The sequence below is a fragment of the Xenopus laevis genome, chromosome 7S (assembly GCF_017654675.1).
Source record: "Xenopus laevis strain J_2021 chromosome 7S, Xenopus_laevis_v10.1, whole genome shotgun sequence".
Lineage (NCBI taxonomy): Eukaryota > Metazoa > Chordata > Amphibia > Anura > Pipidae > Xenopus > Xenopus laevis.
The window spans coordinates 96683377-96704116 of NC_054384.1; the positions used below are offsets into that span (position 1 = coordinate 96683377).

At 41.3% G+C, this 20740-nt stretch overlaps 1 protein-coding gene across 1 annotated transcript in view; it reads right to left on the reverse strand.

Annotated features, from left to right (window-relative positions):
* The window catches only part of LOC108697776 (paired box protein Pax-6), a 50425-nt gene extending 30904 nt beyond the window's left edge, over nt 1–19521 (reverse strand). The window contains exon 1 of the mRNA XM_018228146.2: nt 19347–19521. The gene's annotated coding sequence lies outside the window, so the exon portion shown is untranslated. The remainder of the gene's footprint in view (nt 1–19346) is intronic.
* Between the last annotated feature and the right edge of the window lie 1219 nt (nt 19522–20740).

The window sequence follows — 20740 nt, forward strand, 5'->3', positions numbered from 1 at the left end:
TGTTTTATATTTATTGAAAGTCTTTCACCTTCTCTTTTTTAACTAATTAAGCATGGGATCAGCAACATTTTATTAAGTTTGTAGCAGATTTATCAAGGGTCGAATTTCAAATTTAAAAAACTTTGAAATTCCACCAACTGAAATTTCTTTAAAAAAAAATCGAAGTTTTTTTTGCAGGTGAATATTCCGTATTCGTTCAAATGTGTCCGAATTCAAAGTCCACCAATTGACTCCAAATAGGCTCTAGGAGGTCTAGGAGCAATTTGGCAGGTTTTAGGTGTCGACGTCGAAGTTTTAAAGAGACAGTACATGATAATATTCGAATTTTCTAATTTTTTTCAAATTCAAATCGAATTTGGACTATTCCCTAGTCAAGTACACAAAAATTAGCTCAAAATGTTATATTTTTTTTAATTCTAATTTTCACTTTGACCTTTGAGAAATCTGCCCCTAAGTGCGGCATTCATTTTTCTTGAATCTCATTTTACTCTAAGGCACTGAGGATTTGTTGTTTTTTTAGTAAAGTTAGTTCTCTCTCCAAGAGCTAATTAAATGTAATATACAAGTCAACAGTCCTCAGTGTTCTGCCTTTCTCCTCCGTGTGGGGTCCCAGGGCCTAGAAAAATCAGCAGATAATTTTATTGGGACAACTCCACCTCTTTTCCGTTTCTGATCATTTACTCATGAATTGCTGGAGCTTCATTTAATCATTTTTTAAAAACCATGAACTCACTTTAAAACAATCAATCATAGCACAAGCACTTTATCTAATTAATTTATTACACACAGAAATAATTTATTCTTGAAATTATTTATTAACCGTTTGCAGGCACAGAATTGATTGGAAATGATAGCACGTGATTATATTAGCACTCAGCACTTTATAGAACATTGAAGCACTTATATTTATATCCTAACCAATTTTGGGTGGGGTTTTTACTGCTACTCTTTTTATAAATAATCCTGATTGGTTTATATCCCTCTACACTTCCTTGAATCATTTAGTTAAAGTGAGTAGATATTCAATACAAGGAAACCGTCTACCTACTTGATCATAGCAGATACATGGACATTTCAGGTAGATAATTGCCTTGTAGAAAATGGGTTTATGACTAGAGTATCAGAAAGTACTAGGACCAGAAGTAGTTTCCCTGACTGTGCCCATCCTGCACTTGTACCGTATTGTGAAGTGAGATTGTATCAACATTTTGCTAGGATGTAGCAATAGAGGTATTTCTTCCTCTGAGCAGCTTTTCATTGTTCTTCAATGAAGACAAGGAGACTTTCCAGGAACTAGATAGCACCAGAGGAATTTGAGGAAAATATGACCCTGATCACTGGCTTCTTTGGGAGTTACTGGGTGACGTGGCATTGGTGATTAGGGCAGCAGCAGGACTTGCAGTGGGAATGAAAGAGATGTTTCTAAGGATTTTCCATTAACTTCTGACAAAGGTGTTTTGTGGCAAGTAAGTATCTCAGTGTGTGTGTGTGCAAGCTTGAAGTCCCAACCAGCAGAGTAGGACACTAAAATGAACATTAGCATGTTTGCCCTACTCAAACAAAGGTCCATTAGCACTGGAATAGTCAATAGAAAATCTTCTGCCAATAACACCTGCCAGGCCAGTAAAATCAACAACAGAAGACTATCTACCAACAAAGACATGACAGCTAAACAATTCCTGGCACTGACATACAGAGATTCTATGCATAGACTCAAAATAGGTGTTCCCAAATCACTTTAAAGATGTGACTCCCATTTTGGTTTTAAAATGGCATTGTTGACTGTTTTCATATTTAGAGTGTCTTCCCTATTTTCTCTCGAATTGCCAATTGGAAGTCCCCAAGTTTTAGAGCCCAAAATTTCCCAATAAAATAGGCTCCACAACAACAGAACTAATTTTTACCATTTTTTCCCATCTATCACCTCCTCCATTACTTACTTCCAAATAATAACTATATTTTTTCTTCTAGTAACTGCTGTCCTCATATGACCCTGTAGCCACAATACTGCACAGCCCCTGAATGGAGTATCTTTTTTTCCATATGCGTTCAACTTGCACAAACATTTTTTTCCATTTATACAAAGTTGAGTTGGGCAGGTCTGGACTGGGAGTCAAATTAGGCCCTGGCATTTCAAGTACACTGAGGCTCAAACAGCCCCCCACCAGCCCACTAAACAGTGACTATTTATGGCATCTCACAGCAGCCCCTCTGGTATTTGCCAGAACCCACAGATTGCCAGTCTGGTCCTGAATTGAGGTTAAATTATTTTGTCCTTGTTCTGTAGTATATACTAAAGTGTCTTCTAAGCATGTGTCCATTTTTCCCTGGAATTATTTTCCTGATAGCCTAAGACACACAAAACAGAAATAAATTTTGGCCTCTTTGTCCTATGTTTGTGTGAGGGCAGTGACCAGCAGCCAATCAGAAGGCGTGATCAAGTGGCTGCCAATTGGCTTCCAATAATAGCTAGAAGACAGGAGAGTAAGGTAAGAGAAGCAGACAGAAAGGCAGGAAAAGTGACATTTTCTGCACCAGCATAAAACCACTGCTCTGCATGCTCATTGGCAGGCGGATTCCAGGCCTGTCAATGTGCATGCTTATAGGGCATAGGGGGGCCAAATCGGCATTTTATTCACTTGCCTTTAAAGGGCATGTAAAGTCTAAAATAGAATAAGGCTAGAAATGCTGTATTTTGTATACTAAATATAAACATGAACTTACTGCACCACAAGCCTAATCAAACAAATAATTTATGCTTTCAAAGTTGGCTACAGGGGGTCACCATCTTGTAACTTTGTTAAACATCTTTGCAAGACTAAGACTGTGCACATGCTCAGTGTGGTCTGGGCTGCTTAGGGATCGTCATAAACAAAGCTGCTTGAGTTCTGCATGGCTGGGAAGTAAGGCAGGGCTCCCCCTGCTGTTCATAAGTATGATTGTTTCCCTGCTCAACAGTTAGGGACCATCTGACAATTCCTATCCACAGCAGTAAATGAAGGGAGAATTTCACTGCATACAGTCAGGTTTCTTATAAAAACGGTACACATTTTTTAATTAAAGTATATTGGAGTTAGGTTTCTTTTTCATTAAAGAAAGTAAAAATGGGATTTTATTTTTTTTGCCTTTACATGCCCTTTAATGCTTCAAAGGGTCCTATGCAACTCATCCTGCTCACCACTAACAAGTACCCACCTGGTCTGGACCTACTAGCAAGCAATCCTTTTATTTTAGGCTGATAATTTCCACACACAGCTCTAAATTTCTGGGTTGCTTTATATAATGTAGCCCTCTCCTAAAAATATGTATAGCAGAACTGATAGAATATAAGTTTTGAATTGTAGATATATTATGCAAAAAGTACTGTATATACAGTATAAGTTCAGAGTACAGGTATGGGATCTGCTATCCAGACTGTCATTTGGATCTCATACCTTAAAGGGTTAGTTCACCTTCAAACAACTAGTTGTTTTCAGCTAGAACTAGATCAACAGAAATAATGACTTTCTATTTTCTTTTTTCTTTTTTTTTTGTATTTCAAGAAAATTTTTATTCATGAAGAAAAGGTGAACATACAGTAAACATATATGAAAGAATCACATCTGGTCAACATTCAGACATGTGAGCGTTCACGGTAACAGGAATACAGTTCTGAAAGTGAACTAGTACCAGTAATGTCACAGGACAAAAGCAAGTAGAAAAGAAAGAGAAGGGTAGGAGGGGGGGGGGTAATGGGGATAGAGCCTGAAGGCTAACGTTCTAGCATATTACTATGTTTTCACAGTTTGTCATGTGCATGTAAGTAGGAGATCCAGGGCTGCCAGGTCGATATAAAGTTATCTTTTTTCACCGTGAGATATGATGTCAATTCTTCCATAATATAAATATCCCTGACATTCACAACCCATTCCTCTAAGGTCGGGGGAGTGACCTCTCTCCAGTGTCTAGGGATCAGTATTTTTGCTGCTAGTAGTAATTGGTTTAGCAGACTATACTTGAAAGTATGTTCTGGGATCTCAGTATGAAGCAAAAGGAGTAAGTGGGGTGAGAGATCGACCTGATAGCCCAGAACCTCCCGACATGCCTGTTTTATGCTGTCCCAAAACGGTTTCAACTTCTCACAGAAAAACCAGATATGAGAAATATTCCCTACTTCCTTATGACACCTCCAACATAGGTTATCCGGTATCAAATGCATTTGAAATAATTTAGTGGGCGTTCTATACCAATACGATAGTATTTTATAGGAGTTTTCCTGAAATCTGTTATTTATAGAACATTTCTCTAATAGTCTGAAGATTTTCTCCCAGTCATCCTCTGACAGACTTAGCTGTAATTCGGATTCCCAGGTCTTTGTGAAGTGTGGCAACTGGGGAAATTTCTTTCGTATTATCAGCTTGTAAAGCAATGAAATTAAATGATGCGGAACAGTTTTTTTTATCACAAAGAGTTTCAAACTCAGTTAATGTTCGATTGGCTTGTTGGAGCATTGGGTTTAGTTGTAAAAAGTGTTGGATTTGGTAATATCTCCAGTGATCCCTCTCATCCCAATTAAGTTTGGAGTCTTCGATAGAGGATATAGAGGTATCCGTTTTAAGGATATGTTTCAGCTGTAGGTTATGTATCCCAAATGCAGAAGCCATTCCCTTATCCAGAATCCCTGGCATAAAATCAAGGTTTTGACTCAGGGTAAATAGCGGAGAGGGGTACGGAATAAGCTGATATGTTTGGTTAAATTTGTACCAGAATTGCTCTAAGGCTGACGTTTGGGGATTGCCTTTCAGGTTGAGCGCCACATGTTTCCCCTTGTTCCAAAGAATGTTATTGACAGGGAATTTGACTCCATTATACTCTATACGTTTCCATTGTTTCGTTGAATGAGCATTAGAATGTTCAACCAATTTCGCTAATAAACATGCTTGGTAATATGAAAAACAGTCAGGCAGGCCCAATCCGCCTCTTCCTTTAGGTAGATATAATATAGGCCTGCAAATCCTAGGATGTTTATTAGCCCACGCAAATTTGCTAATTATTGTATTAAGAGAGAGAAAAAATCCCCTGGGAACCAAGACAGGCAAAGTTTGAAACAGGTATAATATCTTAGGCAAAATTGACATTTTCACAATAGCTATTCTACCTGTCCATGTGAAGTGAGTTTTGTCCCATTCTTTCAGCAAAGAAGCCACTGTATCAACCATAGGTTTATAATTGTAAATATATACTTTGTCTAGGTCATGAGGAATATAGACACCCAGGTATTTAATTTTCTCCATTTGCCATTGAAAGTTGAAATTTGAAATTAGCCCTTAATTGGTGAACCGAAGAGTGCTGCATATAAATAGGAAGGGCTTCAGATTTAGCCATATTAATTTTATAATTGGAAAGTTCGCCATAAATCGCAAGTTCCTTAATAGCATTGGGCATCGAAATATGTGGGTTGGTTATGACTGATAGGAGGTCATCTGCAAATGCAGCAAGTTTATATACCCGTGTGTCTATAGTCATCCCTGAGATGTCTGGATTGTTTCGGAGTGCTATCAATAGATGTTCCATACAGAGAACGTATAATAACGGGGATAACGGGCATCCTTGTCGGGTTCCGTTCGTTATATCAAAATTATCAGAAAGAATACCATTTAGCCGTACTTTGGCTGAGGGATTCGAGTAAACCGCCATAATTTTATCCCTAAAAGGCTTCTCTATTCCAGTCCCCTCTAACACTAGTTTGAGGAATGTCCAATTAACTCTATCAAACGCATTCTCCGCATCCGTGGAGAGGAGCAGAGAAGGCATTCGATGAGCCTTCGCCCAACTAATCAGATTAAGAATTTTCATGGTATTCTCCTTGCCCTCTCTCCCCTTGACAAAGCCTACCTGGTCATCATGTATCCAAAGTGGGAGGAGTGGATTAAGTCTCTGTGCTATAATTTTGGTATATAATTTCAGGTCAATGTTCAATAGAGATATAGGTCTATAGTTACCACAAAGTGTGGCATCTTTGCCCGGTTTAGGGATGACTATAATATAGGCGAGTAAAGCCTCCTTGTTCAAGGGATGCTTCTCATCAATCTCATTAATAAAATCGAGAAAAAGAGGGGCCAATTGAGCAGAAAAAACCTTGTAGAACTTTCCAGTATATCCGTCAGGTCCCGGGGATTTGTGTAGTTTTAAATTTTTGATAGCAGTCAGTACTTCCTGTTTTTGAAATGGGACACTCAATTCTCTAAGGAGATTACCGTCAATGCCTGGTTGGGGGTGTTTTGCTAAATAAGTTCCAATTCTCACTTCCAATGCATTTTGAGTCATAGTTTGGGGGATATTATACAAGTCCTGATAATACTGTTTAAAAGTCTCAGCTATTTTTGACGGTAAGATCTGTATGTTTCCCTGTTTGTCAGTAATTTTATGTGTATATGAGAGATTTTGTCTATTTTTCAGGGCCGTGGCTAACAGTCTCCCTGACTTGTTTCCAAATTCATAATACTTTTGTTTCAGCTTGATCATGGCATGTTTGCTTTGGGCATTTAATATCTGTCTTAATTCCGTTCTTGTCTATTTTCTATATGGGACAGTTTTTCTAATATTGAAGTGTAAAGTGTCATTTTTCACCTTCTTCAGCAGCTCTGAGATGGGGGGGGGTCGCTGACCCTGTAAACTGTTTTAAATGGATACATTTAGTTGATACATTTGTTATCTTTGTCCCTGCTGAGCAGAATCCCTGGGTTTCATTACAGGCAGCTGTTAGAATTGATACAATAGTTGCTAATACCCTCCAGAGATGCTGCTGAGAAATGTATCAACTCAAAAAATATCTGTAACATTATACTGTATTAACCCAAATGGATTTCTTTGCCAAACAAATGCATGTGTCGGTTGTGCGACTGTGCACGTAGAAGTGTAACGATTTTGTCCCCAAGTTCCCATTCTGTTTCCTGTGCTAAAATCAGTTTTTCCCCCACAATGCAGATTTAATCCATTTAACTTATTTTTGGAACTACTCATTGGTTTAACTGCCCAGTGCAGAAAGCTATTGTTTGGGTTTGCTGAAAAAATCTAATGAAAAATGAACTGTTTGGCCTTGAGCCTAGCTGTGCCTCTAACCACTCCAGCATAGCCTGATGCCCAGCAACTGTCATGTTACTTGGGCAGCAGATGGCTTGCTAGGCTTGATGGGAGTGGGGGGAGTTAAACACAGTATGAGAGACAACTAAAATCAGATGCATTAATAGTTATGAAACCAAAAAAGAATATTCACATCTGGATTCCCCCTAAGGGTAACCCAGAATGGTATATTGGAGCATGCAGGGGGCAGAGGGTAAAGTCCTGCAGCGGGTCAGGTACCCGCGGGTTACCCGCAATAACCTGCGGTACCCTGCGGGTTACGAATAGAAGTTCTGGGTGCGGTTATAGACACAGGTCGGCGGTTCTGCGGGTCACGGGTCAGGCCGTGGGTCTTCTCAATAGCGTTTTGTACTCCTTTTTTGCGTGAGGATTTGCCATGGACCCATTGGCAAGTCTAAATCATCGATGCCCAACTTGTTGCTTAAGCCAGCATCCCATCAACAGGAGGCTCTAAATCTTTTAACAATGGATTTCTGATAAGACCTATGACCCTGTGGCATAATTCTCTTATAAAAAAAACTACAATGTCAGCCATAAAGCAAGGCAGGACAGAATTCGATCCCATGGTAACAGCCATTTCCTTTTAGCCTACTTTTTCTAACTGGTAGCTGTAAATAATTTTTTTTAAAAAAAAAAAAAAAAACCTCAACCTGGACTGCCAGAAAGGCTCAGGACGTCTGACCTATATCTGTAACACGCAAAGCATTTCCTGTACCACAACAAGCATTTTTAGTGAGCACCGTTTCTATAAACTTATAGACTATGAAGGAATACAGGGGTTGGTGGTCAGTAAGTCAACTGCATTTTACTAGAATAGTTTCACGGTTTGGTTTTATTTGTGTGATCAATGGATGCCAAAGAACTTTGGGCCCGGTCAGGGGTCTAACTCTTTTTATAACCGGAATATCGGTGTGCAGAATAGATATACAGCCTAGGTTATTTATTTAGTATCTGTTGTTTATATTGCACCAACACATTTAAGAAGATTATACATCAGCCTTGCCCTAGTGGAGTTTAAAATCTAAGATCTATATCCCATTTACACATAGTAAATAGAGATGGCGCGAACTGTTCGCCGGCGAACTTGTTCGCGCGAACATCGGGTGTTCGCGCTCGCCGGAAGTTCGCGAACGTCGCGCGACGTTCGCCATTTTGGGTTCGCCATTGTTGGCGCTTTTTTTTGCCCTCTCACCCCAGACCAGCAGGTACATGGCAGCCAATCAGGAAGCTCTCCCCTGGACCACTCCCCTTCCCTATAAAAACCGAAGCCCTGCAGCGTTTTTTCACTCTGCCTGTGTGTGCTGAAGAGATAGTGTAGGGAGAGAGCTGCTGCCTGTTAGTGATTTCAGGGACAGTTGAAAGTTTGCTGGCTAGTAATCGTTTTGATACTGCTCTGTTATTGGAGGGACAGAAGTCTGCAGGGGTTTGAGGGACATTTAAGCTTAGGTAGCTTTGCTGGCTAGTAATCTACCTTCTACTGCAGTGCTCTGTATGTAGCTGCAGTGGGCAGCTGTCCTGCTTCTGATCTCATCTGCTGACTGCTGCAATAACAGTAGTCCTTGTAAGGACTGCTTTTATTTATTTTTTTGTTGTTTTACTACTACTACTACTACTACTATAAGAGCCCAGTGCTATTAGTCTAGCAGTGTTGGGGAGTGGGACTGGTGTGCTAATCTGCTGCTCCTAGTAGTTCAGCAGCACCAACTTTAATTTTTTTTTTTTTAATATTCATTTTTTTTTTATTTTACTTTTTTTATTTTACTACCGCTGTAGTAGTGTATAAGTTGACCTTTTAGGCATTATTTGCCCTGTAGGCATTTTTTGCCCAGTGTGTTATTCAACCAACTGCCATCTAGCTGTGTGACCTTGTTCACATTCTGTCTAAATATCCATAATATTACCGTCTCCAGAAAAAACACCGGAGTGACTTTTTTCAAGCAGCCATAATATATTTTACGTAATCCGTATCCATCGCTGTATTAGTGTATAAATTGACCTTTTAGGCATTATTTGCCCTGTAGGCATTTTTTGCCCAGTGTGTTATTCAACCAACTGCCATCTAGCTGTGTGACCTTGTTCACATTCTGTCTAAATATCCATAATATTACCGTCTCCAGAAAAAACACCGGAGTGACTTTTTCAAGCAGCCATAATATATTTTACGTAATCCGTATCCATCGCTGTATTAGTGTATAAATTGACCTTTTAGGCATTATTTGCCCTGTAGGCATTTTTTGCCCAGTGTGTTATTCAACCAACTGCCATCTAGCTGTGTGACCTTGTTCACATTCTGTCTAAATATCCATAATATTACCGTCTCCAGAAAAAACACCGGAGTGACTTTTTTCAAGCAGCCATAATATATTTTACGTAATCCGTATCCATCGCTGTATTAGTGTATAAATTGACCTTTTAGGCATTATTTGCCCTGTAGGCATTTTTTGCCCAGTGTGTTATTCAACCAACTGCCATCTAGCTGTGTGACCTTGTTCACATTCTGTCTAAATATCCATAATATTACCGTCTCCAGAAAAAACACCGGAGTGACTTTTTTCAAGCAGCATTCATATATTTTACGTAATCCGTATCCACCGCTGTAGTAGTGTATACGTTGATCTTGTGGGCAGTATTTGCACAGTGTTTTCTTCAAACCGCCATCTAGCTGTGTGAGCTTGTTCACATTTTGTCTAAATATTGATAATATTATCGTCTCTAGAAAAACCACTTGAGTTACTTTTTTTCAAGCAGCATTCATATATTTTACGTAATCCGTATCCACCGCTGTAGTAGTGTATACGTTGACCTTGTAGGCATTATTTGCACAGTGTTTTCTTCAAACCGCCATCTAGCTGTGTGAGCTTGTTCACATTTTGTCTAAATATTGATAATATTATCGTCTCTAGAAAAACCACTTGAGTTACTTTTTTTCAAGCAGCATTCATATATTTTACGTAATCCGTATCCACCGCTGTAGTAGTGTATACGTTGACCTTGTAGGCATTATTTGCACAGTGTTTTCTTCAAACCGCCATCTAGCTGTGTGAGCTTGTTCACATTTTGTCTAAATATTGATAATATTATCGTCTCTAGAAAAACCACTTGAGTTACTTTTTTTCAAGCAGCATTCATATATTTTACGTAATCCGTATCCACCGCTGTAGTAGTGTATACGTTGACCTTGTAGGCATTATTTGCACAGTGTTTTCTTCAAACCGCCATCTAGCTGTGTGAGCTTGTTCACATTTTGTCTAAATATTGATAATATTATCGTCTCTAGAAAAACCACTTGAGTTACTTTTTTTCAAGCAGCATTCATATATTTTACGTAATCCGTATCCACCGCTGTAGTAGTGTATACGTTGATCTTGTAGGCATTATTTGCACACTGTTTTCTTCAAACTGCCATCTAGCTGTGTGTATTATCGTTTCCAGAAAAACCAACTGAGTTTTTGTTGTTGTTGTTTTTTTAAAAATAATGCCAGGCAAAGGCAGGCCGCCACGCAGAGGCCGTGCTAGGGGCCGTGCTGCTATGCAATCCTGTGGCCCTAGCAAATTGCCCAGTTTTAAAAAGCCAATGACCCTGAACTCCCAAAATGCTGAAGAGGTAGTTGACTGGCTTACACAGCACACCCCATCCTCTACCGTTTCTAACTTTACCACAACATCCTCCTCATCCTCCACTGCTATGGCCACCCCACGTAACACTTCCTCCACCACCGGTGCCCCTTCTTCACTGGAGTCAGAGGAGTTATTTTCCCATGAGTTTCTTGAACTGAGTAATGCGCAACCATTATTGCCAGAAGAAGATGAAGGAGATGAGGACGTTACACCAGATTTAATTCTGGCAGAGAACACGATAGAGATGGACATAATGAGTGATGAGGAGGAGGTCCCCGCTGCTGCTTCCTTCTGTGATGTGTCAGAAGAAATTGATGCATCTGAGGAGAATGATGATGAGGAGATTGATGTTTTGTGGGTGCCTAGTAGAAGAGAGCAAGAGGAGGGTAGTTCAGATGGAGAGACGGAGAGTCAGAGAGGCAGTAGGAGAATAAGACTTAGAAAAAGCAGGGAGGACAGCCCGCAGGGATCAGTAGGGCAACAACATGTATCGGCACCTGTGTTCAGCCGGCCAACGCACCCGCCATTGCCGCCAATGCCGCCAACTTCTACTGTTACCGCCAGATCGCACACTTCCAAAAAGTCAGCAGTGTGGGATTTTTTTAATGTGTGTGCCTCTGACAAAAGCATTGTAATTTGCAATGAGTGCAGTCAGAAACTGAGCCTTGGTAAGCCCAACAGCCACATAGGTACAACTTCTATGCGAAGGCACATGAGCGGCAAGCACAAACCACTTTGGGAGCAACACCTCAAAGGCAACAGGCAAACTAAAAGCCACACTCCTTCTGGTCCAGCATCTTACTGCTCTACCTCTGCTCTCCTTGACCCGTCTGAACCACCCTCCACTCCGCCTTCCACCTTGACCACCTGTTCCCATTCCCAGTCATCTGCCACCAGCCAAGTTTCTGTGAAGGCCATGTTTGAGCGTAAGAAGCCAATGTCTGACTGTCACCCCCTTGCCCGGCGTCTGACAGCTGGCTTGTCTGCACTCTTAGCCCGCCAGCTTTTACCATACCAGCTGGTGGACTCTGAGGCCTTCCGCAAATTTGTAGCAATTGGGACACCGCAGTGGAAGGTACCCAGCCGCAATTTTTTTTCTAAAAAGGGAATACCACACCTGTACCAACATGTGCAGAGCCAAGTTACCGCATCTCTGTCACTTAGTGTTGGGCCAAAGGTCCATATGACTACTGACGCATGGTCCTCCAAGCATGGTCAGGGCAGGTATGTCACCTACACTGCCCACTGGGTGAACTTGGTAATGGCTGGGAAGCAGGGAATGGGTAGCTCAACAACAACAGTGGAGTTGGTGTCACCGCCACGGATTGCACGCGGTTCTGCCACCACCTCTACTCCTCCATCGCTCTCTACCTCGTCTTCTTCCTCTTCTTCTTCTTACTCTGCTGCTGGGTCCTCCTTCTCCTCCTCCACACCTGTGCACCCCCAGCTCCCCCTAGGCTATTCGACGTGCCAGGTACGCCGTTGTCACGCTGTCTTGGGGATGACGTGCCTGGAAAGCAAAAACCATACCGGATCTGTACTCCTGTCATCTCTGCAGTCACAGGCCGATCGGTGGCTGACCCCACACCAACTGCAGATCGGAAAAGTGGTGTGTGACAATGGAAGCAATCTGTTGGCAGCGTTGAGACTGGGCAATTTAACACATGTGCCCTGCATGGCACATGTGTTAAATTTAATAGTCCAACGTTTTGTCTCCAAGTACCCAGGATTCCAGGACGTTCTCACCCAGTCCAGAAAGGTGTCGGCCCATTTCAGACGTTCCTACACAGCCATGGCACGCCTTGCTGACATTCAGCAGCGCTACAACATGCCAGTCAGGCGTTTGATTTCTGACAGCCAGACTCGCTGGAATTCAACGCTCCTTATGTTGGAACGTCTGCTGCAACAACAAAGGGCCGTCAACGAGTACCTTTTTGAACTGGGTGGTAGGACTGGATCTGCAGAGCTGGGGATTTTTTTCCCCCGTTACTGGGTGCTTATGCGCGATGCCTGCAGGCTCATGCGACCTTTTGAAGAGGTGACAAATATGGTCAGTCGCACCGAAGGCACCATCAGCGACCTAATACCCTTCGCTTTCTTCCTGGAGCGTGCCGTGCGACGAGTGACAGATGAGGCTGTAGACCAGCGTGACGAGGAGCTGGAAGCGCGCGATTTCTGGTCGGAATCACCAGAACGAACCCAGGCACCTGCTGCAACGCAGGGAGAGGTGCCAGAAGTGGAGTCAGAGGAGGAAGGTGGCTTTGTGGAGGAGGAGGACCAACAGGAGCAGGCTTCCCAGGGGGCTAGTGGTGACCTTTTGGGGACCCCTGGTCTTGTACGTGGCTGGGGGGAGGAGACCGTGGATGATGCAGTCCTTGATAATGAGGAAGCGGAGATGGATAGCTCTGCATCCAACCTTGTGAGAATGGGGTCTTTCATGCTGTCATGCCTGTTGAAGGACCCCCGTATCAAGAGGCTTAAGGAGAAGGACCTGTACTGGGTCGCAACGCTACTAGACCCTCGGTACAAGCATAAAGTGTCAGAAATGTTACCAACATACCACAAGTCCGAAAAGATGCGGCATTTACAAACCAGCCTGCAAAACATGTTGTACAATGCTTTTAAGGGTGATGTCACTTCAGGAACTCATCAACATTCCAGGGGCAGAGGTGCCAGTAATCCTGCCACGAGCACACCTGCAAGGACAAAGCCCTTTGGCCAGTCTGTAACGTCAGACATGCAAATGTTTTTTAGTCCAAGGCAGCGCCACAACCCTTCTGGATCCACCCTCAAAGAACGCCTCGACCGGCAGGTAGCGGACTACCTGGCATTAACTGCAGATATCGACACTCTGAGGAGCGATGAACCCCTGGACTACTGGGTGTGCAGGCTTGATCTGTGGCCAGAGCTGTCACAATTTGCCATGAACCTCTTGTCTTGTCCAGCCTCAAGTGTGCTCTCAGAAAGGACCTTCAGTGCAGCAGGAGGGATTGTAACTGAGAAGAGAACTCGCCTAGGTCACAAAAGTGTCGATTACCTGACCTTTATTAAAATGAATGAGGGGTGGATCTCGGAGGGTTACTGCACGCCGGAAGACTTGTTCTGACTTCTATGCAGCTGTCCTTCTCTTCAAGCCTCATGACTCCACACACAGCTGTCCTTTAGCGTCCTCCTCCCTCCGCCACCATTACAAACTAGGGTGCAAACCCTACTGGTTTAATTTTTTCTGGCCTCTGTGCTTCAGTGGCTGCAACCAAAAAAACTGGGCAAACAATGTCTACAAGGTCAACGTATGGCAAAAAATGACTATTTTCAGCATTTATATGGCATATTTTTTCTGGCAACTGTGCTTCAGTGGCTGCGTCCAAAAAAATGCATATTTTCTGCATTTATATGGCATAATTTTTCTGGCCTCTGTGCTTCAGTGGCTGCAACCAAAAAAATGCATATTTTCAGCATTTATATGGCATAATTTTTCTGGCCTCTGTGCTTCAGTGGCTGCAACCAAAAAAATTTATATTTTCAGCATTTATATGGCATAATTTTTCTGGCCTCTGTGCTTCAGTGGCTGCAACCAAAAAAATTTATATTTTCAGCATTTATATGGCATAATTTTTCTGGCAACTGTGCTTCAGTGGCTGCGACCAAAAAAATGCATATTTTCTGCATTTATATGGTATAATTTTTCTGGCCTCTGTGCTTCAGTGGCTGCAACCAAAAAAATGCATATTTTCAGCATTTATATGGCATAATTTTTCTGGCCTCTGTGCTTCAGTGGCTGCAACCAAAAAAATTTATATTTTCAGCATTTATATGGCATAATTTTTCTGGCCTCTGTGCTTCAGTGGCTGCAACCAAAAAAATTTATATTTTCAGCATTTATATGGCATAATTTTTCTGGCAACTGTGCTTCAGTGGCTGCGACCAAAAAAATGACTATTTTCAGCATTTATATGGCATATTTTTTCTGGCCTCTGTGCTTCAGTGGCTGCGGCCAAAAAAACTGGGCAAACAATGCCTACAAGGTCAACGTATGGCAAAAAATGACTATTTTCAGCATTTATATGGCATATTTTTTCTGGCAACTGTGCTTCAGTGGCTGCGACCAAAAAAACTGGGCAAACAATGCCTACAAGGTCAACGTATGGCAAAAAATGACTATTTTCAGCATTTATATGGCATATTTTTTCTGGCAACTGTGCTTCAGTGGCTGCAACCAAAAAAACTGGGCAAACAATGTCTACAAGGTCAACGTATGGCGAAAAATTACTATTTTCAGCATTTATATGGCATATTTTTTCTGGCAACTGTGCTTCAGTGGCTGCGTCCAAAAAAACTGGGCAAACAATGCCTACAAGGTCAACGTATGGCAGTTGTTTAAAGAGAACAGTAGATTACTAGCCAGCAAAGCTACCTAAGCTAAAATGTCCCTCAAATCCCTGCAGACTTCTGTCCCTCCAATACAGAGCAGTATCAAGCAGATTACTAGCCAGCAAACTTACTATCATCTGTCCCTGAAATCACTAACAGCTCTCCCCCTACACTATCTCTTCCAAGCACACACAGGCAGATTTTTCAGATACATTTTTGCCCTTGATCCCCCTCTGGCATGCCACTGTCCAGGTCGTTGCACCCTTTAAACAACTTTAAAATCATTTTTCTGGCCAGAAATGTCTTTTTTAGATGTTAAAGTTCGCCTTCCCATTGAAGTCTATGGGGTTCGCGAACCGTTCTCGAACCGCTCGCATTTTTGCGCAAGTTCGCGAATATGTTCGCGAACTTTTTTTCCGACGTTCGCTACATCCCTAATAGTAAAGTCAATTTTATCAAGAATCAACCTGTTTGCAGGGCTGGACTGGGGGGCCTGGGGCCCATCGCTGCTGCTGTCCCAGGACCCCCTCCAGACCCCTGCCCCCCGCTGAGCGTGTGCTTATTTTGACAGGCGTGCACTTTTTTTTTTCCCCGTGGCCCAGAAGGGAGGTTGCGGAAGGATGGCAGGGAGATTATCTAGGGAGCGTGTCTGGCCCAGCAGGGCCTACAAGAGCTGGGACCCACCGGGTTTTTTTCCCGGTGTCCCGACGGCCAAGTCCAACCCTGTCTGTCTGTATGGAGACACGGAGAGAACAGACTGTACATACTCTTTACTGATAGTGCCCCGAACTCAGATCCCAATGCTGCAAGGAAGAGATACTACTCCGAGACCGGCCTTAGGTCTTCAAAAGAAACACCATATTGCCCACCACTAAAGCTCCAAAACATTTCAGATGCATGGTCCCAGTCTCCTTTATCCAAGGACTTTGCTTTCTACCTGTGTGTTGAAAACTGATCCTGAGGAAGGACGGACCAATGCCAGGAAGATGGTTTACCCATAACTCAGTCCCAGCTAAATAAATCCATCTGCATCAGGCATTGATAGCCCTTACTGAACCGGCATCAGGCAAATTGTGCATGTTGCACACCGACCTCTAATGATGTAGCTTGTCAATGGAAAACTGATTTCATTACAACAGACGCTTATATTATTTTCTGCTACAGGTATGAAACCTGTTATCCAGAATGCTGGAGACCAGAGGTTTTCCAGATAATGGATATTTCCGTAAATTGGATCTACTAGAAAATCATATAAACATTAAATAAACTCAATAGGCTGGTTTTGTTTCCAATAAGGATTAATTATGTTTTAGTTTGGATTAAGTACAAGCTACTGTTTTATTATAATAGAGAATAAGAAAATCATTTTTAAAAATCTGGATTATTTTGATAAAATGGTGCCAATGGGCTTTCTGGATAATGGGTTTCTATGTAATGAATCCCATACCTGTAGTTTAAAAAAAAGGAAGACATTGCAGTTTAATCTATGACTCAAGCTTGTATGGCTTTGCCATTGTTTTTTACCCAAGGCTGTTGGGCATCAAAATTCTCCTTGTGTTCTTTCAACTGTATTATTTAATAATCCAGAAGTTTAGCTTTACATAATAAATCTTCTCTTGCATAAATAAGTGCAAGGGATAAGGATATAAGTCATTGTAGAAATCTTTGGTTAGAACGTTCAATCAATATGGGCTCCAGTTTTGGACACTGGCTTATTAAAAAAAACACAAAATCAAGATATTTACAGGGATTGAAGAATTTATAAAAATAGGCTTGAAGAATTGGGCTTGTTTATGATTAATAGTAATAAATAAATTCAAGGTTGATACAGGGACAAGGGGATTTGACCTCCAACAAAGAAACGGCTTCTTTACAATATACAGTATTCATGGAGGTAGTAGCTATGGAGATAGTACTGACTGATTCTGCAGGAAGACCAGTGAAGATGCCCATGGTCTAGAAGAGAGAAAGGCCATGGTCATATCAGGGACAGAAATAATGTTTCCCTTGTTGTTTAATCAAGTGAGCCAATGTGTAGTGGCTTTGTTTGTTTATTTACCTCCAGATCAATATAAATAGGATACTTCAAAAGGTTAAAATTGATGGACTAATGTTTGCAGGTAGGTTATTATGAGATGGCAGATGGATGTGGTTACAATGCCACACATCTATGCATCATTAGATTGTAAGCTCAGCTGCCCATCCTACCTAATAATTATATATATCATAATACACCACGGGAATATTTCTCACCTCCGCGTCCATACCATTTGTTTCATAATGTACATATTGTTAGTTGTGTTAATATAATTATAATAAAGAGACATCAGATAAACCGTCAGTGTTTACTTGTTTATCCTAAACTGAACAGCCCTTGCCCTTTAAATGCCTCGCAACTTGTCTTGTTTTCTGGGGCAAGGATAAAATGACTCGCCCGAGGCCACAAGCAGCTGACGCAAGCCCATCTCAGCCGTATGAAAAGCAGGGCAATGATCTCTGAACTGCCTGCAACTGCACACTTTCTCATCATTGTATCAGTCTACAAGCATCATGTCATCCGTACAAACCAGACACAAACAAGACCATCGTTTTGCACAAGGAAGAGTTCCCCTGGATATCTCGACCTCTAGGCAATTCAGGCTGCAGGCCCTCCAGCTGTTATATGAAGAGGAAAAGAATATCCATTGTGCCAATCAGACTTATACTTTTTTGCTGTAAAGGGAGTGCAACTGTGGAATAGTAAACAAGATGGCACCATAAAAATGTGTTTATTGAGGGATTTAAATACATTGCCTACTTAGATTCCTTCATCCTAGAGCCAGCTCCATGTATAGTACCCCAGAACACATAACAGCATACGTGCAGTGCAAAGTCATATATCCTATATTGTAGGATAAATACAGTGTCAATTCCATATATAGTACCCCAGAACACATGGTAATGCAAATAAAGTTTCCGCTTCATATAGAACGCATGGCCGAATAAACACAGTGCCAATTCCATATATTATGACCCCAGAACACATGGTAGTGTAAATACAGTGTATTGGTTAATAACCCCAGAACAAATGGCAGGATAAATGCAGTGCAAAGTCTTACATTCTATATTACAGGATAAATAAAGTGTCAATTCCATATACAGTATAGTACCCCAGAACACACGGTAATGCAAATACAGTTTCAGCTTCATATAAAACTATGGTTGCCACCTTTTCTGGAAAAAAATACCGGCCATCCTATATTCTTGCTGTTTTTTTCCTATTAATAACATTGGCATCTAGCATCATTTTTAGTAAAATCCGGCCAGATGGCAACCCTATATAGAATGCATGGCAGAATAAATACAGTGCCAGTTCCATATATTATGACCCCAGAACACATTGTAGTGTAAATACAGTGCCATGGTTAATAACCCCAGAACAAATGGCAGGATAAATGTAGTGCCGGTGTATGATACAGGTATGGGATCCCTTATCCGGAAACCCGATATCCAGAAAGCTCCGAATTACGGAATGGCTGTCTCCCATAGACTCCACTTTATCCAAATAATCCAAATTTTTAAAAATGATTTCCTTTTTCTCTGTAATAATAGAACAGTAGCTTGTACTTGATCCCAACTGAGATATAATTAATCCTTATTGGAAGCAAAATCAGCCTATTGGGTTTATTTAATGTTTAAATTAATTTCTAGTAGACTTAAAGCATGAAGACCCAAATTATGGAAAGATCCGTTATCCGGAAACCCCCAGGTCCCGAGCATTCTGGATAACAGGTCCCATACCTGTACCTCTATCCTGTTTGACATAGGAAATTAATTGGTGATGGTTTGGGGAGCTGGCCCCCCCTATAAGATATACTGGATCTAAATATCAATGATTATCTGACACCCAATTCCTGCCTGAAGAGAGAATGAAGAGAAACAGATGCTGAGAGAGGAATAGTGAACATAAACCTGATTATTTCAGAAACGCTACAGAATTTTTAATTGATTGTATTTAGAAAGTTTCTTATTTCAGTAAGCTGAAGCTTATATTATATTTTCATTTTCTCGATCACTCCCCTTTAAGGAATGAAGAAAACTTGGAATGCTCACCCTGTGAAATCTGAATGTTTCAGATAAGATTGCTCAATAATAACATTAAAATTGACATTATTATTATATAAAATAGAATTTGGCAGTGTAACAATCCTAGAGAAGTTTTGTAAGTAATTGTGTCCTATTAATATCTTTGGTACCTTCAGTCTGCAGCCCTGGGGCTCCCTGTAGAACCCTGGAGCAAGGAAGAAGAAAGTTGGTTCCGTCGCCTTTTGGAGAGCTTGAGTAGACCTGGGAACACCTCCACGCATATGGGTCTTCTTCTCCCACAGCTGGCAGCCGCTCCGAATGACTGTGCCACTCTGAAGCAGTAATGAATAAATAAGTTCTCGGAGCTATGAAAACCAACAGGATGGTTCCTCTTGGTGACACTTGTACTAACCATTAATGTCATGTTTGAACTTAATTCTACAGAATGGTTGGGGGAAGGGTGGGAGAGAGAGATGAAAAAAAAAATACAGAGTAAGGAGGGAGGGAGAAGGGGAAAGGAGAAGGGCAAGCAAAGCAATGGGAGGCATGAGAACAGCAGTCCCCAAGTATCAGCCATGGTCTGTTGGCTGATGAGGAAGCCAGAAAGGATTTTGGCAGGGCCTGTCAAGTCTACTCATGTTTCAAGATGAACTACATACAAATATATATTTATATTATATACATGCATCATATGTATGTAGGACGTGTTTTTCGAGACAAGGGGTATCCAGTGTCCCCCATCAGCTGTTCTTGAACTACAGTTCCCAGCACAACCCCTTTGCTGCCGAAGGCTGTCAGTAGTTATCTCAGTAGAACAGTTGGGTTGACCAGATTTAGGCAGTGCTGGTCAGTGGTGTCATAGGTGCCCATAGGTACCAGTGCAAGTTTCTTTGGAAGATCCATTGGGTTAAATGCACATATCGATTGCCTACTTTGTGGAGTTATTTCTAACCTGGGATGACTTGCTGAAATGCATTACGGCACACCATTTTCTCATTTACCGTAAAAGATTACAAGATTCAATTTACACTGACAATGTAGATGTAAAATCCTCCTGGGAAAATATATATATTTTTTAATATAATCCTGCTTATTGAGTGTTGGAAAGAAATTGTATTGATCATGGAATTTTAAATGTACAAGAACTTTAAATGGCCTTAGGGTGGCCATCCATGGACAGTTTTTGTCAGTCAGTACCATAGAAAGATCAGTTTACATTCATGCACAGGTATGGGTAATCCTGAAAGCTCTGAATTAATGACTCGTTTTCATACAAATAATCAAAATATTTAAAAATGATTCCCTTTTTCTCTGTAATAATAAAACAGTAGCTTGTACTTGATCCCAACTAAGATATAATTAATCCTTATTAGAAGCAACACCAGCCTACTGGGTTTATTTAATGTTTACATGATTTTCTAGTAGACTAGATAAAGACCCAAATTACGGAAAAATCCACTATCCGGAAAACCCCAGGTCCCAAGAGTTTTGAAAAAGTGGTCCCATACCTTTACAACAAACAATGTATTGCCTTGAAAACGTGTCACCCCCAGAATATTGGTTT